Source organism: Heptranchias perlo, chromosome 9 (assembly GCF_035084215.1).
Source record: "Heptranchias perlo isolate sHepPer1 chromosome 9, sHepPer1.hap1, whole genome shotgun sequence".
NCBI lineage: Eukaryota > Metazoa > Chordata > Chondrichthyes > Hexanchiformes > Hexanchidae > Heptranchias > Heptranchias perlo.
This window is the reverse complement of record NC_090333.1, coordinates 27,854,333-27,875,162: the sequence shown is the minus strand read 5'-3', so window position 1 is coordinate 27,875,162 and position 20,830 is coordinate 27,854,333. Positions and strand designations below refer to the sequence as shown.

The 20,830-nt window shown below is 45.5% G+C and overlaps 1 long non-coding RNA gene across 1 annotated transcript in view; it reads right to left on the bottom strand.

Moving 5' to 3' along the window:
- LOC137324984 (uncharacterized) overlaps nt 1–20,830 on the bottom strand; it is a 66,932-nt gene that overhangs the window by 25,398 nt on the left and 20,704 nt on the right. The window contains exon 2 of the long non-coding RNA XR_010963762.1: nt 3,970–4,101. This is a non-coding gene — a long non-coding RNA (uncharacterized lncRNA). The remainder of the gene's footprint in view (nt 1–3,969; nt 4,102–20,830) is intronic.

Sequence of the window (20,830 nt, the reverse complement as noted above, 5' to 3'; positions counted from 1 at the left end):
ATGATTGGCCTCCAACAACCACTACCATCTTCCTTTGTGCTAGGTATGACTCCATCCACTGGAGAGTTTTCCCCCTGATTCCCATTGACTTCAATTTTACTAGGGCTCCTTGGTGCCACACTCGGTCAAATGCTGCCTTGATGTCAAGGGCAGTCACTCTCACCTCACCTCTGGAATTCAGCTCTTTTGTCCATGTTTGGACCAAGGCTGTAATGAGGTCAGGAGCCGAGTGGTCCCGGCGGAACCCAAACTGAGCATCGGTGAGCAGGTTATTGGTGAGTAGCACATATGCTTGATAGCACTGTCGACGACACCTTCCATCACTTTGCTGATAATTGAGAGTAGACTGATGGGGTGATAATTGGCCGGATTGAATTTGTCCTGCTTTTCGTGGACAGGACATACCTGGGCAATTTTCCACATTGTCGGGTAGAAGCCAGTGTTGCAGCTGTACTGGAACAGTTTGGCTAGAGGCGCGGCTAGTTCTGGAACACAAGTCTTCAGCACTACAGCCAGGTTGTTGTTGAGGCCCATAGCCTATGTTGTATCCAGTGCACTCAGCCGTTTTTTGATATCACGTGGAGTGAATCGAATTGGCTGAAGACTGGCTTCTGTGATGGTGGGGATATTGGGAGGAGGATCATCCACTCGGCACTTCTGGCTGAAGATGGTTGCAAACGCTTCAGACTTGTCTTTTACACTCACGTACTGGACTCTGCCATCATTGAGGATGGGGATTTATACAGACCCTCTTCCCCCCTTTAGTTGTTTAATTGTCCACCACCATTCACGACTGAATGTGGCAGGACTGCAGAGCTTTGATCTGATCCGTTGGTTGTGGAATCACTTAGCTCTGACTATAGCATGTTGCTTCCGCTGTTTAGCATGCATGTAGTCCTGTGTTGTAGCTTCATCAGGTTGGCACCTCATTTTTAGGTATGCCTGGTGCTGCTCCTGGCATACTCTTTTACACTCCTCATTGAACCAGGGTTGATCCCCTGGCTTGTTGGTAATGATAGAGTGAGGAATATGCCGGGCCATGAGGTTACCGATTGTGCTGGAATATAATTCTGCTGCTGCTGATGGCCCACAGCGCCTCATGGATGCCCAGTTTTGAGCTGCTAGAAGCTGTCCTGAATCTATCCCATTTAGCACGGTGGTAGTGCCACACAACACGTTGGATGGTGTCCTCAGTGCGAAGACGGGACTTCGTCTCCACGAGGACTGTGCGGTGGTCACTCCTACCAATACTGTCATGGACAGATGCATTTGCGACGGGTAGATTGGTGAGGACGAGGTCAAGTAAGTTTTTCCCTCGTGTTGTTTCGCTCACCACCTGCTGCAGGCCCAGTCTGGCAGTTATGTCCTTCAGGACTCGGCCAGCTCGGTCAGTATTGGTGCTACCGAGCCACTCTTGGTGATGGACATTGAAGTCCCCACCCAGAGTGTATTCTGTGCCCTTGCTACCCTCAGTGCTTCCTCCATGTAGTGCTCAACATGGAGGAGGACTGATTCATCAGCTGAGGGAGGGCGGTAGGTGGTAATCAGCAGGAAGCTTTCTTGCCCATGTTTGACCTGATGCCATGAGATTTCATCGGGTCCGGAGTCAATGTTGAGGACTCACAGGGCCACTGCTTCCTGACTATATACCACTGTACTGCCACCTCTGGTGCGTCTGTCCTGCCGGTGGGACAGGACAAACCCAGGGATGGTGATGGAAGAGTCTGGGACGTTGGCTGAAAGGTATGATTCTGTGAGTATGGCTATGTCAGGCTGTTGCTTGACTGGTCTGTGGGACAGCTCTCCCAATTTTGGCACAAATCCCCAGATGTTAGTGAGGAGGAATTTGCAGGGTCGACTGGGCTTGGTTTGCCTTTGTCATGTCCAGTGCCTAGTGGTCCGATGCCGGGTGGTCTGTTCGGTTTTATTCTTACTTTTTGTAGTGAGATTGTACAATTGAGTGGCTTGCTGGGCCATTTCAGAGGGTGATTAAGAATCAACCACATTGCTGTGGGTCTGGAGTTACATATAGGCCAGACCGGGTAAGGACGGCAGGTTTCCTTCCCGAAAGGACATTAGTGAACCAGATGGGTTTTTTACGACAATCCGGTAGTTTCATGGCCACCATTACTGATACTAGTATTTTTTATTCCAGATTTTTTATTAAGCAATAAAATATATATGCAATACTTTTATTTGGCAGTACTAAATTTCATTGGCCATTGGTCTGTCCAGTTACATAACTATTCTAAATTCTTCTGCGAACCATCAACTGCCTCCTCGATCCTTAAAACTTTCATGTCGTTTTGCAAATTTCAGAAGCTTACAATTGGTTTCTTTATTCAGGTCATTTATATAGATAAGAAACAATAGCGGTCAAAGTTAATGATCTTTGAGGTACTCTACCCTGTACCTCTCCCATTCTGGCATTACTGTCTCCTTTGTAAGCTCTGGGATTCCCCTCCCTAAACTGCTCCACCTCTTTTCCTCTCTCTCCTCCTTTAAGATATTCCTTAAAACCCATCTCTTTGACCAAGCATTTGGTCACCTGTCCTAATATCTTCTTTTGTGGCTCGGTGTCAAATTTTGTTTGATAACGCTCCTATGAAGCGCCTTGGGATGTTTTACTATGTTAAAGGCGTTATATAAATGCAAGATGTTGTTCTTGTAGTTGTTGTAGTACCCTCTAGCTGTTTTTATACAGCCTTCCTGCCGCCAACTCCTGATGTGTGGCTCTCATGCAGCTGGTGGCAATCCCAATCACTCCATTTCTTAAGACTGGCATCCACAAAGTTCTGTATTTTAACACAGGCCCAGAGTTTCCTCAGAGTTGCTTGTGCTCTGCTGCCGTAACTTCACCAGAAGAGTGGTAGAAACTTCATCACATAAACAGGGTCTCCGCCGCATCTCCGGAGAAGTTACCATTGCGGAGTGAGAGCAGCTTCGAGGAAATTCCGGGTCATGACGGTCTTCTGAACTACCACCAGTCCAACTGTCCCTAGTAAATGGCACTGTTCGAAGTGCAGTGCAGTTCCCTTGTAGAAAAATCATGATGCCAACACATAAGTGTATGTAGCCATCTGGTGTCATAATGTCAGTACTTTGTGCATGTACACCGGCCAAACAGTCCCACAGCCAATTTGTGCATCCAGGTTTTCACGATGACTTATATGGAGACTGTCTGCACTGTTCAAATGTAAATGAGGGAGAGCAGTGAACTTAGATTGTTCCTCTGAGATCCAGCCAAGCAACTTCTGTTTCCTATTTTTATCCTACCCTGGATTCCCATGGTTTTAATTTTATTAGAAGTCTTTAATGTGCGAAGTAATCAAAGTTCAACTAGAAAGAAAGAAGGAATTTGCATTCATATAGCGCCTCATCACATCCTCAGGACATGCCAAAGTGCTTTACTATCAACAAATTACTTTTGAAGTGCAGCCACTGTTGTTATGTAGGCAAATAAAGCTGCTAATTTGCGCACGGCAAGGTCCTACTGAGTAACTGAGATGAATGACCAGTTAATCTGTTGGTTGAGGGAAGAATTTTGGCCAGGCACTCTCGATAACTCCTTGATCAGAATAGTGTCATGGGATCTTTCACATCCACCTGAATAGGCCGATGCAGCCATGGTTTAACACTTCATTTGAAAAAATGGCACCTCAAACAACATGGTGCTCCCTGAGTACTGCACTGAAGAGTCAGTCTAGATTGTGTGTGGATGTCCCAGAGTGGGGTTTGAACCCACAACTATAAACCATGTCATAGGTAGTTTCATCAACTACATTATTTGTAACATCCTTAAAGAAGTTCACTGTCTGGGTGTTGTCTGTTAATATAAATGAAATGAACCCTCAGAACCAATCAGAAATGAACTGTTCACAAATACTAGAGTCATGATTGAAAACTCTAAAATATTTTCCAGCTCCAGGTTTTAACATCACTCAATTTGATTGTAGAAGAGGCACTTACCAGTAATGCACACATGGTCTATGATAAACCAGAATGGTATACGATAATTTCCGCCTTGACGTGGGAAGTTCTCTTAATTTAAACGGGTGGTAATCAGATTTTGACAGATCTTCTGTTCATCCCACTGATCAACTGAAAAGTAAAAGGCAGTCATGTTAGGGTAAAATTCTAAGCTGCTGCACTCGTCTAATTCATCCTGTTAATGCCAGCTCAGATCTAGACTTATAAGTAACTCATTCTTTAATTGGATCAACCCTCCCTTCCAACCAATGAACGTAATTGATGTTTTTCTGACAGCTTCACCAACCATTTCCAACATTAGAAAGAAGCGTCAGATAAATATGGGGTGAGTGCCCATGGGCCTGATGGCCTTTTCTCATCCTACGTACATTAAATAGCATAACACAAAGTGCAACTAAAACAAAACTTACTGCAGAATTAGCAGCGATGTCCTTACTTGATTCTAAGCATTAAATTGAGGAGAATGGGCACATAAATAATTTATAAAATATTGATCCAGTCGAAGGATTTAAGTGACATCTAACCCAGACAGGATGATTTACGCTGGTCATCTGACCCCACCAAGAAACTGCTTTGCCAATGATGCACTGAGTATCAATTGTAACATATGCTAAGATAATAAATCTTTGTTTTAAAGTTATTGTTACTGATGTGGTCCATGTCTTTTGCACGATGGTTCCTGATAAGGCTTCAATTTGAAACTTGCATTGTATTATAAAGTCAGAAGGGATGTAATGCTGATTTAGGAGAATCTGAGAGTCCTGATCATGCGAGAATTAGCAGAATTATCATTCTCTTTCATTTTCTTTTTCCAGATTAGGAGAAAGTTCATTGGTATATATTATATAATAATTATATTCTGCTTGCTTTAATTTACTCAGTCAGCTCGTCGATCAGTCAGTTCTGGCTTATTTCAGATTCAAGGTGCTGCTTTGATACAAGTTCTTTCTCTAAACTAGAGAGCTCTGTAGCCCTGGCTTTTAGTCATAAAGGCAGTTGTACAGAGTTTTGTTTGTCTAGTCTAATGTGTATTTGCCAACTTCCAGAGTATCCTAGAGGGCCTACATTCCTTGTTGATGTTATCAACATTAAAGGTCAGCTGGAGTGTTGCTGTCTTTGATCCTTCAAAGCTGGATCTCAGCATTACAGTCAGGGCATCATTTCTCATTCATTGTACCAGGGATTTGAAATTTGTACCACAGTAGATTGATGAGGAGGGGGCGTGGTTAGAAAGGCCAGCTGAAGAAACCATCTGTCAGCACAGATCATAGATTTTTACCTGTTATACTTATCTATACACAGAGCAGGAAAGAACAAAGATACTGAACTGCAAGCTTTGTCTCCTGTACATGGGAGGTGGAGGCTGGGTTGGAGATGAGTGCAGGATTGAACATCAAAGTTTTTATCCATCTGTGTGGTAGCCAACAGGCTCGGTGACAAAAGTTACGTCTGAGGAACCGCAGTATATCCAGGCATTTTTGAGATTGGATAGTCTCAGCGCCTTGATGGTTCCCTCTGAAAACTTTGCTTCATTGCTGCCGTGTCAGCCCAGCAATTTTGAAAGGTGTGGGTTTGGGGTGGGGGTGAGTGGTTGAGTACTGTATCTGTTGTGGCAGGAATTATTTCCAATGCAGTTTTAGCTTTTTAAAAAAAAAATCTTTTACATTTTATGTATAAATTTTATAGATACCATGATTTCACCGATTGGCATGGGAGATGCTTTTCCCTGATTCAACCTTTGTCCTTTCAACCGTATAGTATTTTAATTAACACTCTGGACTTCTGAGCAAAACCTTAGTTGTTGGAAATACTGCGAACCAACACAAAATGTTACACCCAATAGTGAGGTAATCGCTAAAGAATATCACTGCCCATTAGACTGAAATATTCATAGGACTGGGTGGTGGATTTAACCATTGTTCTTTGGTCCTTGAGAACCAGAGTTCAATCCAGACTGATGAAAGAAAGTTTTCTTTAAGGATCCGACATCCAATGAGTTTGAAATGTCTTAGCCCAGTTCCCACTGGGCACATCTCCACATCATAAAAATGACATCATGTACAACATAATTAACATTAATTCTGCAGTCTAACACAGAGATAGCATAAGAGGCATTTTACGGGGCTGTAAATTTAATACTCATGTACAGGGGATCTCTGCTGTATCTGTGTGTTGTTACAGTAATGTAGGCGAATTCTGTGCATGCCCCCATGCTCTGCATACATGTGAGTCCTGTCACTAGCAGACAAACAGCTAGAACAAACTCTAAGGGGCTGATTTTAACCCTACCCACCTGGGGGAAACCACAAGGGTGGGGAATTAAAACCACCTGAGTCACTTATCCGCCTTGGACCAGCCGGGAACTGACCTGCTGCTATTTTAACCTGCTCCACAAAGCCGGCAACGCGGCAGCCAATTTGCACACAGCAAGGTTCAACAAGCAGCAAATGAGATAAATAACCAGTTTATCTGTTTTTTGATGGTGTTGGTTGAGGGCTAGAATTTCCCAGGTTACTGCTACCCCAAATTGCAATCTCCTGATGACGATCCACCACTTCATGCCCTTGCTCCCCACTGGAATTTTGGACCTATAGATTCTAATGATTAATGTCTGGTTCAATGAAGGGACTGAAAGAAGTAAAATTTAAATATGTTATCATTTTAAGTTATTGGTTCAACTCATCTAATCAAATTTTCATTTGTAATTAGACCCACTTCCATTCTTCATCTATTTCTCCTCCAGCAGTGGTTTCTTGAAATGTTTATCGATTTCAGAATTGTCCTGCATCTTAGTCAAATAATAGAACCTTGGAATCATACAGCACAGAAGGAGGCCGTTCGGCCCATCGTGTCTATGCCAGCTCTTTGAAAGAGCTATCCAATTAGTCCCACTCCCCTGCTCTTTCCCCATAGCCCTGCAAATGTCTACTTTTCAAGTATATATCCAATTGCCCTTTGATAGTTACTATTGCTTTGAGCACCTTTTCAGGCAGTGCATTCCAGATCATAACAACTCGTTGTGTAAAACAAAATCTCCTCCTTTCCCCCTTGGATTTTTTGCTAATTATCTTAAATCTGTGTCCTCTGGTACTGACCCTCCTGCCAATGGAAACAGTTTCTCCCCATCTACTCTACCAAAAACCCTCATAATTTCAAACATATCTATCAAATGCAGTCATATTCCCAATCAAAGCTACAAAACACACTTATATCCACTCAAAACAAATGTTCTGTCCTCACTTTGGGTCAGACTTATTCGAGAGTGCCCCAATACAACAAGCATGTCTTGTATATGTGCCTGCATTTTGCATTCTGTATAGGGGCAGTAGGAAGATTGATAGCATCAGCTGAGATACATGGATTCAAAAGCTGAAAGCTGCATTTGGGCATTAATTCCTATCCCTAGTAACTTAGACCCTGAAATTACACTGTGGGAACTAATGTAAGAATGCTTAACCAATTTGTCTCAAATTACTCTCTGTGCTATTTTAGTGGCAGTGATAACCCATTTAAAATAAATGATTCAATATCCCATGGCGTAATTTCAAGGTCCTAGTTTAGCCTCTCAATTAGTTTTGAAATTCAGTAAATGTTGTCCTTCTTTAGTCAGGACCTTGCTACTTTCATTATAGGACTTCATTGTTTGAGGCCAAAGAATAGGTTAAACCATTTCTCTAGCAGCTGGAGAGAATGAGAGGGTTCGTTCCCTGGGAGTTAAGTCCTTCCAGAGAGGTAACGTGCTCCCACCCTCCTGCGGTCACCAGCAATATACTCATACAATTATTAATCCCACATTGCTTGCCTACAGCAATATGGCTTCAGTGACCATGGGTCTCAAAGAGGGTAGCTCTTCTGTCACGAGAGGTAAACGATATGTTCATTCTGCCAGTTTATCACCAAGTGCCAAAGGATAATTGTATTCTCCCCCTCTTCAAATGAGAGTAGCGGGTCTGCCCAAGGGAGGTTTAGCTTTCTCACCTTCAGGTTGCCCCAAGCTTCTTTGGTAATAAAGCTGCCTTTAAATCCAGCTCCTGTCAGCTATTGAATAAAGGGATCCTTTAAATCATTTGTCATTGAGGCCAAGCCTTTCAAAGATCCTCACTAATTAAAAGTTTTATTCATGCCATTAGCAAGCAAGTGCAGGAAGGGAGAAAAAGTCTCAAGTTATCTTTGAGAAAAAAAGGGAGGCATTTCCTGCCTCTTGATAATTTACGAGTGTACTGACTTTTACAAAGCTCCAGATGCAGACAATGCACATCTTTTTCTGCCTGTTAGCATTTGGTAGTTAACACACTTTATAGATCTTTAACATTGAAACAAAGTAACCAGAGGTATCTTTTCAAATTAAATATATTGTGTGTGTATATATATATATATATATATATATATTTAGTTTTACCATACATGTAGGAATCAATGTTATTTAAAAGCTTTTCGGTAGGATGGTGACACTCCAGTTTTGGAAACGCAATGTAGCCTAATGCGTTTAAACTTCCCTCCATGTAAAATCACTACTTTCATCTACAGACAATACTCAGCATGGTATTTATCTCTGAGTAATACTGAAAAAATAAAATATGTAACCTTTCATTCCTGTATTCAAGTTAAAGATAGCATTTTTTTAAAGTTCATTTGTTGCCTTTCCCTCTGATGATTTAGAAAGAACAATAAGTGCTTGATGTGGAGTCTTCTCTGCTTAAATTCCTCCTTCTCCAGTCCCTAGTAAAGCGCTCTGAGATGTTTTTTTATGTGAGGAATGCTATATAAATGCAAATTGTTATTGCTTGTGCTCAGTCCCTATGTCAGTTTTTGTTACCTGCATGGAGTGGTTTTGTCTACACTTCAGGATGCAGTGACAGTAATTAAAAGGGTAAAACAATGTTGCATGGACCTTTGACACACCACAGTGCAGTAGGCCAATAGTTTGTAACAACAACAACTTATATTTGTTTAGTACCTTTAACAAAGAAAAATGTCTCAAGGTGCTTCACAGGGATGTACGAAGAAAATGGATGTCAAGCCAAACAAAATGGGTGACCAAAAGCTTGATCAAAGAGATAGATTTTAAGGAGAGCTTTAAAGGAGGAGAGGGAAATGAAGAGTCAACAACAACAACAACTTGCATTTATATAGCGCCATTAACATAGTAAAACGTCCCAACGCGCTTCACGGGAACGATTTTCGGAGGGGTTTAGAGAGTGAATTCCAGAGCGTGGGGCCGAGATGGCTGAAGGCCATGGAGGGGAGGCTGGCCAGGAAAGCATTGGAGTAATCAAGTCTGGATGTGACAAAGGCATGCATGAGGGCTTCAGCGAAAGGTGGGCTAAGGAAATGGCAGAGGTGGATGATGTTTCAAAGGTGGAAGTAGGCAGTCTTTGTGATGAAGCGTCAATGAGGAAGAAGTTTGCTGGCATCAGGAGGCAGATGAAGCTGAGTGTGCATCTTACATTTCTTATGGGCCCATCAAGCACAAAGCTAAATTGGGAATGCCTGCACCATCTGGGAGGCACCATGTAAAATATCATTGTTCTTTTACACACATTCTTTCATTGTGCCAAAGCTGGATGACACATTTTTCTTGCAGGTACGGATGGCAGCTGAGTAGCAGCAAAATGCATTTGTGGCCTCTTTGGCGATTTGCCCTTCAAAAAACCCTGCTGATACCTCCTTTCCACAGAGAAAGTGAGTTCTCCCTGCATTGCATTTTGGCACTTGCTGGAAAAATGTGTGCAACATAGACTGCCTGATGTGGCAGATGTCCCTGGAGTATCTCCGAAAGATCCAGTAAGAGGAATGCTTCATGCTGCGTTAACGGGAAGAGCTGTTTCTGTTCCAGATGTTATCTGCATGCAGCAGATAATACAATTCTAAGGCAGCCTGTCTTGTGAAGCAGAGCTGGTGAATACAGGTCTCCTCTGACATGTTCAGGTTCATGTGGTGGGGGGCTCTCTAGATGGAGGTCCTGAAGTAGTGTAGGATGCAAAAAAAAACGTGAGAGGAGTCATTGCTGGCCCCTTATGAACTCCTTCCTCTCTCTCATCTAAATCAAGTGATGCTATGGGAGCCACAAAAGGAATTCCTACCCTCACCACTTTATATGGTTGCAGTAACAATCAAGAATCATGAAGGAAAGTATTGGGAAAACAAACAAAAATATAAAAATAGCAGGCTAATCAGCAAAACCAACTGATTCATGGAGTAAAATGCAACAAGATGTAATTGCAAATGCAAAAAAAAACTACTTTTGACTCAAAGAATAATCCCCCTTTTAAGAAGCCCACTTGAGCAAGCCCAGTCCCTGATTCCGAAAGTGCCCATTTTATCTGGAGGAGGTGCGTGTTGTGCGCTGAGCCCAGCTCATAGTGGCGAAACTCCGTTTTTGGGACCTGATTTTAATAAGTAGATTTCTTAAATGAGGTTTGAACTCGCCTGAGGCACGGCCTCATTATGTCCCCCTGAAATCGAACATGACAAAAGGCAGAGGGCCGGGCATCCGCCTCCCCACCCCCCCATCCCGTGCCCCATTTTACACACAGGCAAACAGAGCACCGTTTCCAAAAGTGTTTTGATGGCATGATCTCAGAGCCAGATCTTGTGTGCATAAAGTACATACCAACTGCTGACTATCCACTCTTATTTAGTACTAAGAATGAGCAAGGCATAGATGTACGGAGGTTGCCATATATGTAGGTGCCCACTGATGCCAAGTTACAGAAGTCAGGTGAGTTTATGAGTACATTAGTTTACTGAACTCAAATTGATGCAGTACATTGCTGAAAATGCACACAAGTAATGATCATGTTTGGGAACCAGCATAGCAGAATCATAAAAGGAAAACCTAGACTGGTGCAGTTGAGAAGGATTGAAGACTGATGATAATGATTCAGATGTGTAGCTGGCAACTACAATTCACTCAGTCAACTTTCTGTAGGCAAGGTACTTCAACCCATTTTAAGGCCCGGGCCTCATTTGCACACAGTTGGTAAGCTCCATGCACCAAACCATGCCCTGAGGCAGCTTGCCAGTTGGGGAGGGCGGGAAATTATTCAGCTCCTAAATGGAGCTAGCTGACAGTCCAAGTCTGGGAGAGGGTGATCCTGGGGCTGGGGTGGGGTGGGGGGGGGGTCCTTTCATGGGTCGGTAGTAGGCCGGAGTACTTTTGTGGGGCCAGGAGGAGCTGCTTCTCCTGGCCCCATAAAAATACAAGTTAAAAATTTCTATGGGCCGTTTTTTGAGTGGCCTCCATCCATTTCCACCTCAAAATTGCAATTGGGGTACTATGGATGACATAGGGCCCAAATTTGCATATTGCAAATGGTCACCTGCCTGAAACAGGTGGCACTCTGGCTGCCCTTCTCAGGACTCTACCCAAGATGGCGGTGGCTGGAACAGCAGTGCAATCGGGGCTGTAAGTGGTAATATTCAGGCTACTACCGCCCTGTTTACGCCGCGTGAAGGCACTTAAAAATCTCTCTCCATCACAACAACATAGTTAATTTTGTACATTTACGTATCAGGTGAGATTTTCCACTTTTAGTGGAAAGCTGGTATTAAGTTCAACATAGTGAGCCTTGTGTTCGTTGCTGACCCCAGAAAGTTTTCCAGAATCAGCCTCACCAGCTCCCTGAAGCAATGGTGGGAGAAGGAAAATGGCTGCGGCAGACTATGGACCAATTCACAGAGTGCAAGTTTTTTTAATCGTTCATGGGACGTGGGCGTCGTTGGCAAGACCAGCATTTATTGCCCATCCCTAATTGCCCTTGAGCCACCTTCTTGACAACTGAGTGGCTTGCTAGGCCATTTCAGAGGGCAATTACGAATCAACCACATTGCTGTGGGTCTGGAGTCACATATAGGCCAGAATAGGTAAGGATGGCAGGTTTACTTCCCTAAAGGACCAGATGGGTTTTTACGACAATCCGGTAGTTTCATGGCCACTATTACTGATACTAGTTCTTTTTTATTCCAGATTTTTTATTTAATTAATTGAATTTAAATTCCCCAGCTGCTATGGTGGAATTTGAACTCATGACACTGGATTACTAGGCCAGTATCATAACCATTATGCTACTGTACCCTGTATGATTGTCCTGTGATCAATTGCACACTTATAGGTTTTAAATTTTAAATCCCCCCCATCCCCATCATAGCAACCCTTGTCCCAAGTAACAAGCTGCCGTTCTTATGTCTAGCATTACTTTTTTTTATTCGTTCATGGGATGTGGGCGTCGCTGGCGAGGCCAGCATTTATTGCCCATCCCTAATTGTCCTTGAGAAGGTGGTGGTGAGCCGCCTTCTTGAACCTCTGCAGTCCGTGTGGTGAAGATTCTCCCACAGTGCTGTTAGGAAGGGAGTTCCAGGATTCTGACCCAACGACAATGAAGGAACGGCGATATTTCCAAGTCAGGATGGTGTGTGACTTGGAGGGGAATGTGCAGGTGGTGTTGTTCCCATGTGCTGCTCTTGTCCTTCTAGGTGGTTGCGGTCACAAGTTTAGGAGGTGCTGTCGAAGGAGCCTTGGCGAGTTGCTGCAGTGCATCCTGTGGATGGTATACACTGCAGCCACGGTGCGCTGGTGGTGAAGGAAGTGAATGTTTAGGGTGGTTGATGGGTACCAATCAAGCGGGCTGCTTTGTCCTGGATGGTGTCGAGCTGCTTGAGTGTTGTTGGAGCTGCACTCATCCAGGAAAGTGGAGAGTATTCTATCACACTCCTGACTTATGCCTTGTAGATGGTGGAAAGGCTTTGGGGAGTCAGGAGTTGAGTCACTCACCGCAGATTACCCAGCCTCTGACGTGCTCTTGTAGCCACAGTATTTATGTGGCTGGTCCAGTTAAGTTTCTGGGATGTTGATGGTGGGGGATTCGGTGATGATAATGCCGTTGAATGTCAAGGGGAGGTGGTTAGACTCTCTCTTGTTGGAGATGGTCATTGCCTGGCACTTGTCTGGCGCGAATGTTACTTGCCACTTATCAGCCCAAGCCTGGATGTTGTCCAGGTCTTGCTGCATGCGGGCACGGACTGCTTCATTATTTGAGGGGTTGTGAATGGAACTGAACACTGTGCAATCATCAGCAAACATCCCCATTTCTGACCTTATGATGGAGGGAAGGTCATTGATGAAGCAGCTGAAGATGGTTGGGCCTAGGACACTGCCCTGAGGAACTCCTGCAGCAATGGTGATGGAAAATGTGACACATGATGTGGCAGACTGTCCACTTTGAATGGGTTCAAATTTGGATAATGTATTCAATGGCTACCATCACTTCTATTGCAAAATCCCGCAGTGGTGGGGAACTGGAGGAATGGTTCTGCAGAATAATTCCCAGCCTGACTGCCCTAGAATTGATGGCTGGACACAGTAAACCAGGCTGATGCCTCTCAAATCATGCCATTTCCTTCCCTGCAGCTCTGGACAACTGATAGAAAAAGCCACTGAATGTGCACAGGCTTCCACAGGTAGAAGGGACAGGCTGTTCCTGGCACAGAAGCAGGACCATCTGGGCCTGCTGCACACTGAAGTAAGAGACGAGCTGAATCACAAGCACGTTTGCAGCAAACCTCTGAGGAAGCCTCTACACATCCAGTAGGGCATCATGTAGGAGAGGTAGTCGCAATACCACATGCCCTAGTACACATTCCACAAGGGACAGGCACATCACATTAAACACACAATATACCTGCACTATTATTTTCAATAAAATCACAACACAGCACAGTGAACTTTACAGTCCATGTTTAGTTTTGAAATTAATGGTTTCCACATAAACAGTACGACTGAAGAATGAAAAGAAAACAATCTGCAAATGCTGGAAATAATCGCAAATCCATCAGAATCTGTCGAGGAACGACATGTTAGTACTACAGGTGTAACCATTTGTTAGAACTGAAAGATGTAGAATATGGGAAACAAATCCTCGTATGCCTTTTTTAATGGCTATATTGTGAAGTCTGTAGCACACCATTATCATGCTGCCATCTCTCTCTCGGGCATTTTGTAGAACATTCCCACCGTGATCCAAACAGCTCAAGTATTGTTTGAGCATATCAGATGTTTACTCAATGATGTACTTGTTTCTTTAATGTTTTCCATTGTATGTTTTTTGCTAGGCAACATGGAGGTTTCATAGCAGTGCCATGAGTCATGCTTTGAGAGGGTAACCCATATTTCTGAGGAGCCAACCATTCAATTTGTCTTTTTTCTGGAGCAAGTGGGGAATCGATGATTCCTTTAAGTTATGGGCAGCAAAGGCACTCTCCAGAAACTGCTTAATTATTCACATGCATAATTATTTGGTGGTGGTTGCAAACCATTTGGATTTTCATCAACTGGTGATGAACACCCAGGTGTGTGAATGGCCATGTGGGTGCAGTCAATGGCACCTATACCCCGGGGAAGATTCCAACAACCTGTCCCGTTGATGCTGCATGCAAGCACTGATTGTAACACCAGCATGTCGAAACAGGACACCTGCGGTTTGGGTAATGGAGTAATGGACAGCAAACTGATTTTTGCCAAATGTATTGCGGTCTTGCAAAAACCAATGGTAATAAAGTTGAGTGTCATCATCAGTTTTTCTGCTATTAATAGCATGGTGTTGATGTTGCACTTTGGTTGTAGGTTTGCAAGCCTGATACCAGGAGATGACACAATTTGCCAATAGCTTCCTCTGTGACACACAGTTTCCTCATACATTGATCTTTGATGAGGTTAAGGTGGCTCTGTCACTGGTAGACACATTGCCTGTGGTAGTAGTGGTTCCTGGTGGTCCTCTTCTTGCAGACCTCGACCTAGCTTGACTTTCCTGCTGCTTGCTGTGCTCCTCCTCCAAATGTCCAGCAAAATAAGGTTTGCTAGTGCACCCAAGCTGCTATGTGGACTGAAATAACCGTGTTATGCTTTGTAGTATGCTCTGCCCTGCCCTGCTCTGCCCTGCCCTGCTCTGCTCTGCCCTGCCTTGCCCTGCCCTGCTCTGTCCTGCCTTGCCCCGCCCTGCTCTGCCCTGCCTGTCCGGCTCTGACCTGCCTTGCCCTGCCCTGCCTTGCCCTACTCTGTCCTGCCTTGCCCTGCCCTGCTCTGCACTGCTCTGCCTTGCCCCACCTTGCTCTGCCCTACTGTGCTCTGCCCTGTCCTGCTCAGCTCTGGACTTTTGACAATACTCTACACTACTTTAATGCCACATTTATAGTGAGCATCCTTAATGTCACATGGGCTGGAAAGCAAGCACAAGCAAGTCTGCACATTCACTTTTAATTGTTGCTTTCAAGTCCATAACAAGCAAAAAAAAATATGTTAATGCTAGTTCTGTGTGTTAACAGAATGAAGCTGGTTTAGTCCCAGGAATAATTTTAGGAGTGTTAGCAAAAATTTGCTATTGCTCCCTTAGTGTTAACACATCAAATTACTACACAGTAATGCACACTTATCTCTAACACAGAGTAATTTCACCACTTGTAGATTTAAACTACAAAAACATTTTGTGATATTATTTTGCTTCTTATAATCTATCTTGCAACTTACCCACTGGCCCTTTCCTTTATGCAAGATGGTGCCTGTATCTCTGTTGTAAAACTTGTTTGGATACTGGTGGGTGGACATTTATATATTCAAATCCGATTGTTGGTGTAGACTGTGGAAACTATGCTGAGAGGAAGCCCTAAACTAGGATCATTGAAGTGGCCTGTGAATTGATGACTGTATTAACTACAATACGGCAGCGGCTACACTTCAAATGTACTACATTGGCTGTAAAGCGCATTGGGACGGCCTGAGGTTGTGAAAGGTGCTATGTAAATGCAAGTTCTTTCTTTCTTTAACATTCAGCAGAGAGATGTCCTACTTGGTCTCAAACAAGACCAGGAAACATTAACTTCCTCCTACCCTCAGTAACATATTGAAGGAGATCCTCTTGTTGATGTCACTTTACACACTACAGCACAAAATGGATGCTTACATTGCCTCCATGAGCACCCTTAAGTGAAAAGATCATTTGAAAACTAGGAGTGGAATTCTATATGGTGGTAATAGTGTTTACCTATAAGGTTAGGGTGCCCTCTTGGTGACACTATTTAAGCCGGTGCGAATCAGCTAGCTTACTCCATGATTAATGGGCTGGCCAGGACAAATTGTGCCAGAGAGCTGCTGCTTTTCCCAGCGGCTGGACGGAAACCAGCTTCCTTGCACTGAGAGCGTCAGGAGAATTTAATTAAAATCGCAACCAAAAACTTGGCGCTGTCCCGTCCTTCTCACCCACACAAGGCGAGGTAGGAGTCTAAGAACTTTGATGGGAGCTGAAGAATGCAATAAAACAAATCTGCTACGCACGCAGCCCATCTGCATCAGTTCAAAGGTTTTCCCTGTTGATGTTTCGCTATAGAAAACTGAACATATTGGTCTACTGGAGGACTGAGCTTTCATCTGACTAGCCCTAAGGATCATGCATTAACTGTTTCAACATTGTGAGGTATTGCAGATTTATGATTTTGTTCTTCTGGTTGGTGCTTGGTGTGCACTCTGCACTTCTTACGCATCCCCGATTTCCTTCACCCTACCATTGGCGACCATGCCTTCAGCCATCTAGGCCCTAGGCTCCGGAAATCCCTCCATAAACCACTCCGCCTCTCTACCTCTCTCTCCTCCTTTAAGAAGCTCCTTAAAACCTACCTCTTTGACCAAGCTTTTGGTCACCTGTCCTAATATCTCTTTATGTGGCTCAGTGTCAAATTTTGTCTGATAAAGCTCCTGTGAAACGCCTTGGAACGTTTTACTACGTTAAAAGCTCTATATAAATGCAAGTTGTTGTTGTTGTTATAGTCAGATACATAGAGGATAGTATACAGCTTGAGTGTGCTACAAAGCAGTGACATATTGAGCTTTGGAATTGCATTATAAATCAGGACTGGGTGGAGATGACTGGAAATATTGTCCAGCATTGCAAAGTTAGAGAATTTCCTCATCAGATTGTTGAAGAAGTAGAGGTCACATTTCCAATCAGTTCTCTTCAATCCCTGTGTATGCCATTTGTTGACCATGGTCGCTTAAGTGCCTTTTGGGGGTATGTACTGATTTGACCTTATCCACGTTGCTTGGTGGGAAGGCAGCAGATCCTATTGTTTTGACCTTAGGATTTGGGCTGAGCTGAGATGCAGGTACTGAGAGGCTGTTTCCCCTGATAGATGCTGAGAGACTGTTTCCCCTGGCTGCAGAGTTTAGAACTAGGGGTCATAGTCTCAAGATAAAGGGGTGGCCATTTAAGACCGAGATGAGGAAAAATTGTTTCACTCAGAGAGTTGTGAATCTTTGGAATTCTTTACCATGAGAGAGCTGTGGATGTTCACTCATTGAGTATGTTCAAGACTGAGATCGATAGATTTTTGGACACGAAAGGAATCAAGGAATATGGGGATAGGGCGGGAAAGTGGAGTTGAGGCAGAAGATTGGCCATGATCTTATTGAATGGTGGAGTAGGCTTGAGTGGCAGTATGGCCTACTCCAGCTCCTATTTCTTATGTTCTTATGAGCTCAGGATGTTGGAGGCACACCACCAATTTTTGTGATGGCATACATGCCCCTGAGTTTTGGAATTCTGGGAGGAGGGGGGGTGCTGAACTGTTGCGACTTCCAACCCAAGTGCTGGTGGCACATAAACTCTTAAAATGACAATGATTTTAGGGGACATAACTGCAGAGCTTCTCATTCCACTCCAACTGCAACAAGTAGGCTATGCCTGTGCTGGATATAGTCTGCAGGTCTGGCCCAAATAGATGGCACAACTTGGTGACATCTTCCCTGCTGTAGCATAGTAGGCAAAGGCAGATCTCTTCTGCCATTGCTATTACTCTCTGTAATTTTTGAACTGTTTCCTAGTTTGGTATCATCTGCAAATTTGACTGCTTTGCATTTAGCTTCTGAATAGACATAAATGAGAAACATTAGTGGCCCCTGCACTGAGCCTGAGGTACTCCACTCTGATATAACTCCTCTTATGAGTATTTGTTGTTTCCTACCCTTCAGCCAATTTCTTATCCATTCCAGTGGGGAAAGGCAGATTTGAAATGGAAACAGGAAAAGTGGAACAGAATCTAGTAGCCTGAGGAAAAGAAAAAAGCAGGCCAACACCAAGAGTGCAGACAGCCCTTATTTCTTAAACAAATGATGCAAATCTGCCAAGAGAAGTAGAGGGAATAGAAACACTTTTATTATGTGATTAACTGGGAATGGGAGGTTTTGGGAAGGGAGGAATATGTTGAAGAAGGGAGGGAGGAGGCTCGTGTGGAGCATAAACACCGGCATGGACCTGTTGGGCTGAATGGCCTGTTTCTGTGCTGTATTCTATGTAATTCTATGTAATAATAATTAGATGATAAACTGCAGGTTCTGTAATGAACTGAAGTACTATTGTATCATGTGACTTCAATCACAGCGATACTGGGTTTTATCTTACTGCATGTTATAGAGGAATAGCAAACCCTGTATATATTAGTCACATTTCTGGATTTTTGGACCATTTTTCCACAGAAAGGAGTTGGTGAAAGAGTCACTTTTAACGTTGAGTTTTGAAAAACAATTGTATTCTCATGAGTTTAAAAAAAAATCTAGGCTAAAGATGGTTAATAACTTAATCAGAAGTTGCTTCTCCAAGACACTAAACAATAAATGATTTGTTAAGGGCTAATTTTAACTTGAGATTGGAATAGGGGGTGGGGGGCTTGGGACAAGAGGAGGAGGTGTGGGGACTTGGGACAGGAGTAGAGGGTGGGGGACTTGGGACAGGAGTAGAGGGTGGGGGACTTGGGACAGGAGTAGAGGGTGGGGGACTTGGGACAGGAGTAGAGGGTGGGGGACTTGGGACAGGAGTAGAGGGTGGGGGACTTGGGACAGGAGTAGAGGGTGGGGGACTTGGGACAGGAGTAGAGGGTGGGGTGGGCTTGGGACAGGAGTAGAGGGTGGGGTGGGCTTGGGACAGGAGTATAGGGTGGGGTGGGCTTGGGACAGGAGTAGAGGGTGGGGTGGGCTTGGGACAGGAGTAGAGGGTGGGGTGGGCTTGGGACAGGAGTAGAGGATGGGGGGACTTGGGACAGGAGTAGGGGGTGGGGGGGACTTGGGACAGGAGTAGGGGGTGGGGGGACTTGGGACAGGAGTAGAGGCTGGGGGGACTTGGGACAGGAATAGAGGGTGGGGTGGGCCTGGGACAGGAGTAGAGGGTGGGGTGGGCTTGGGACAGGAGTAGAGGGTGGGGTGGGCCTCGGACAGGAGTAGAGGGTGGGGTGGGCTTGGGACAGGAGTAGAGGGTGGGGTGGGCTTGGGACAGGAGTAGGGGGTGTGGGGACTTGGGACAGGAGTATAGGGTGGGGGGGGCTTGGGACAGGAGCAGAGGGTGGGGGGGCTTGGGACAGGAGTAGGGGGTGGGGGGACTTGGGACAGGAGTAGGGGGTGGGGGGACTTGGGACAGGAGTCAGGAGTAGGGGGTGTGGGGACTTGGTACAGGAGTAGGGGGTGCTTTTTAAATATTTTTAAAGGTGTTTTATGGATACTTTGGGCCTCCCCTGCCCCAGACTTCCCCCTCCCACACGATCGCAGACTTGTCTTTGCCAGGAACTGATTCCAGGCGGCAGCTTGACCCCCCCCCCCCCCCCCCCCCCCCCCCTCCAATTTTGAATCCTGCCCACTAGTGGTGATGTCATTCCAACCGGATTTGGGCGGGAGTCAGAGTCGGGCCATGTGAATGAGTCCCGGGAGTTAAAAGCTCCCTGGCACCACACTCTGAGAGCCGAACCGTTCACCGCCCGCTTCAGCCCCACACCCCCTACTCCTGTCCCAAGACCCCCACCCTCTACTCCTGTCTCAGGTCCTCTCACCCTCTACTCCTGTCCCAAGTCCCCCCACACCCTACTCCTGTCCCAAATCCCCTCTACCTCTACTCCTGTTCCAAGACCCCCACCCCCTACTCCTGTCTCAGGTCCCCCACCCTCTACTCTTGTCCCAAACCCGCCCACCCCCTACTCCTGTGGGGACTTGGGACACTAGTGGGGAGTTTGGGACAGGAGTAGGCGGTGGGGGGCATAGGACAGGAGTAGGGGGTGGGGGGACTTGAGACAAGAGTAGGGGGTGGGAGGACTTGAGACAGGAGTAGAGGATGGGGGTCTTGAGACAGGAGTAGGGGGTGGGGGGACTTGAGACAGGAGTAGAGGGTGGGGGGACATGGGACACTAGTTGGGGGTGGGGGGACTTGGGACAGGAGTAGGGGGTGGGGGGCCTTGAGTCAGGAGTAGAGGGTGTGGGTCTTGAGACAGGAGTAGAGGGTGGGGGGACTTGAGACAGGAGTAGAGGGTGGGGGACGGGACAGGTGTAGGGGGTGGGGGGACTTGAGACAGGAGTAGGGGCTGGGGGGACTTGGGACAGGAGTAGGGGGTGTGGGGACTAGAGACTGGAGTAGGGGGTGGGGGTCTTGGGATAGAGGTAGGGAGTGGGGAACGGGACAGGAGTAGAGGGCGGGGGGACCTGGGATAGGAGTAGGGGGTGGGGGGTCTTGGGACAAGAGATGGGGATGGGGGGATTTGGGACAGGAGTAGAGGGTGGGGGGACTTTGGATAGGAGTTGGTGGTGTGGGTCTTAGGACAGGAGTAGAGGATGGTGGGATTTGGGAGAGGAGTAGGGTGTGGGGGGACTTGGGATAGGAGTTGGAGGTAGGGGGGATTTGGGACAGGAGTAGGGTGTGGGGGGATTTGAGACAGGAGTAGAGGGTGGGGGACCTGAGACAGGAGTAGGGGTTGGGGGTCTTGGGACAGGAGTAAATGGTGGGGAATCTGAGACAGGAGTAGGGGGTGGGGGTCTTGGGAT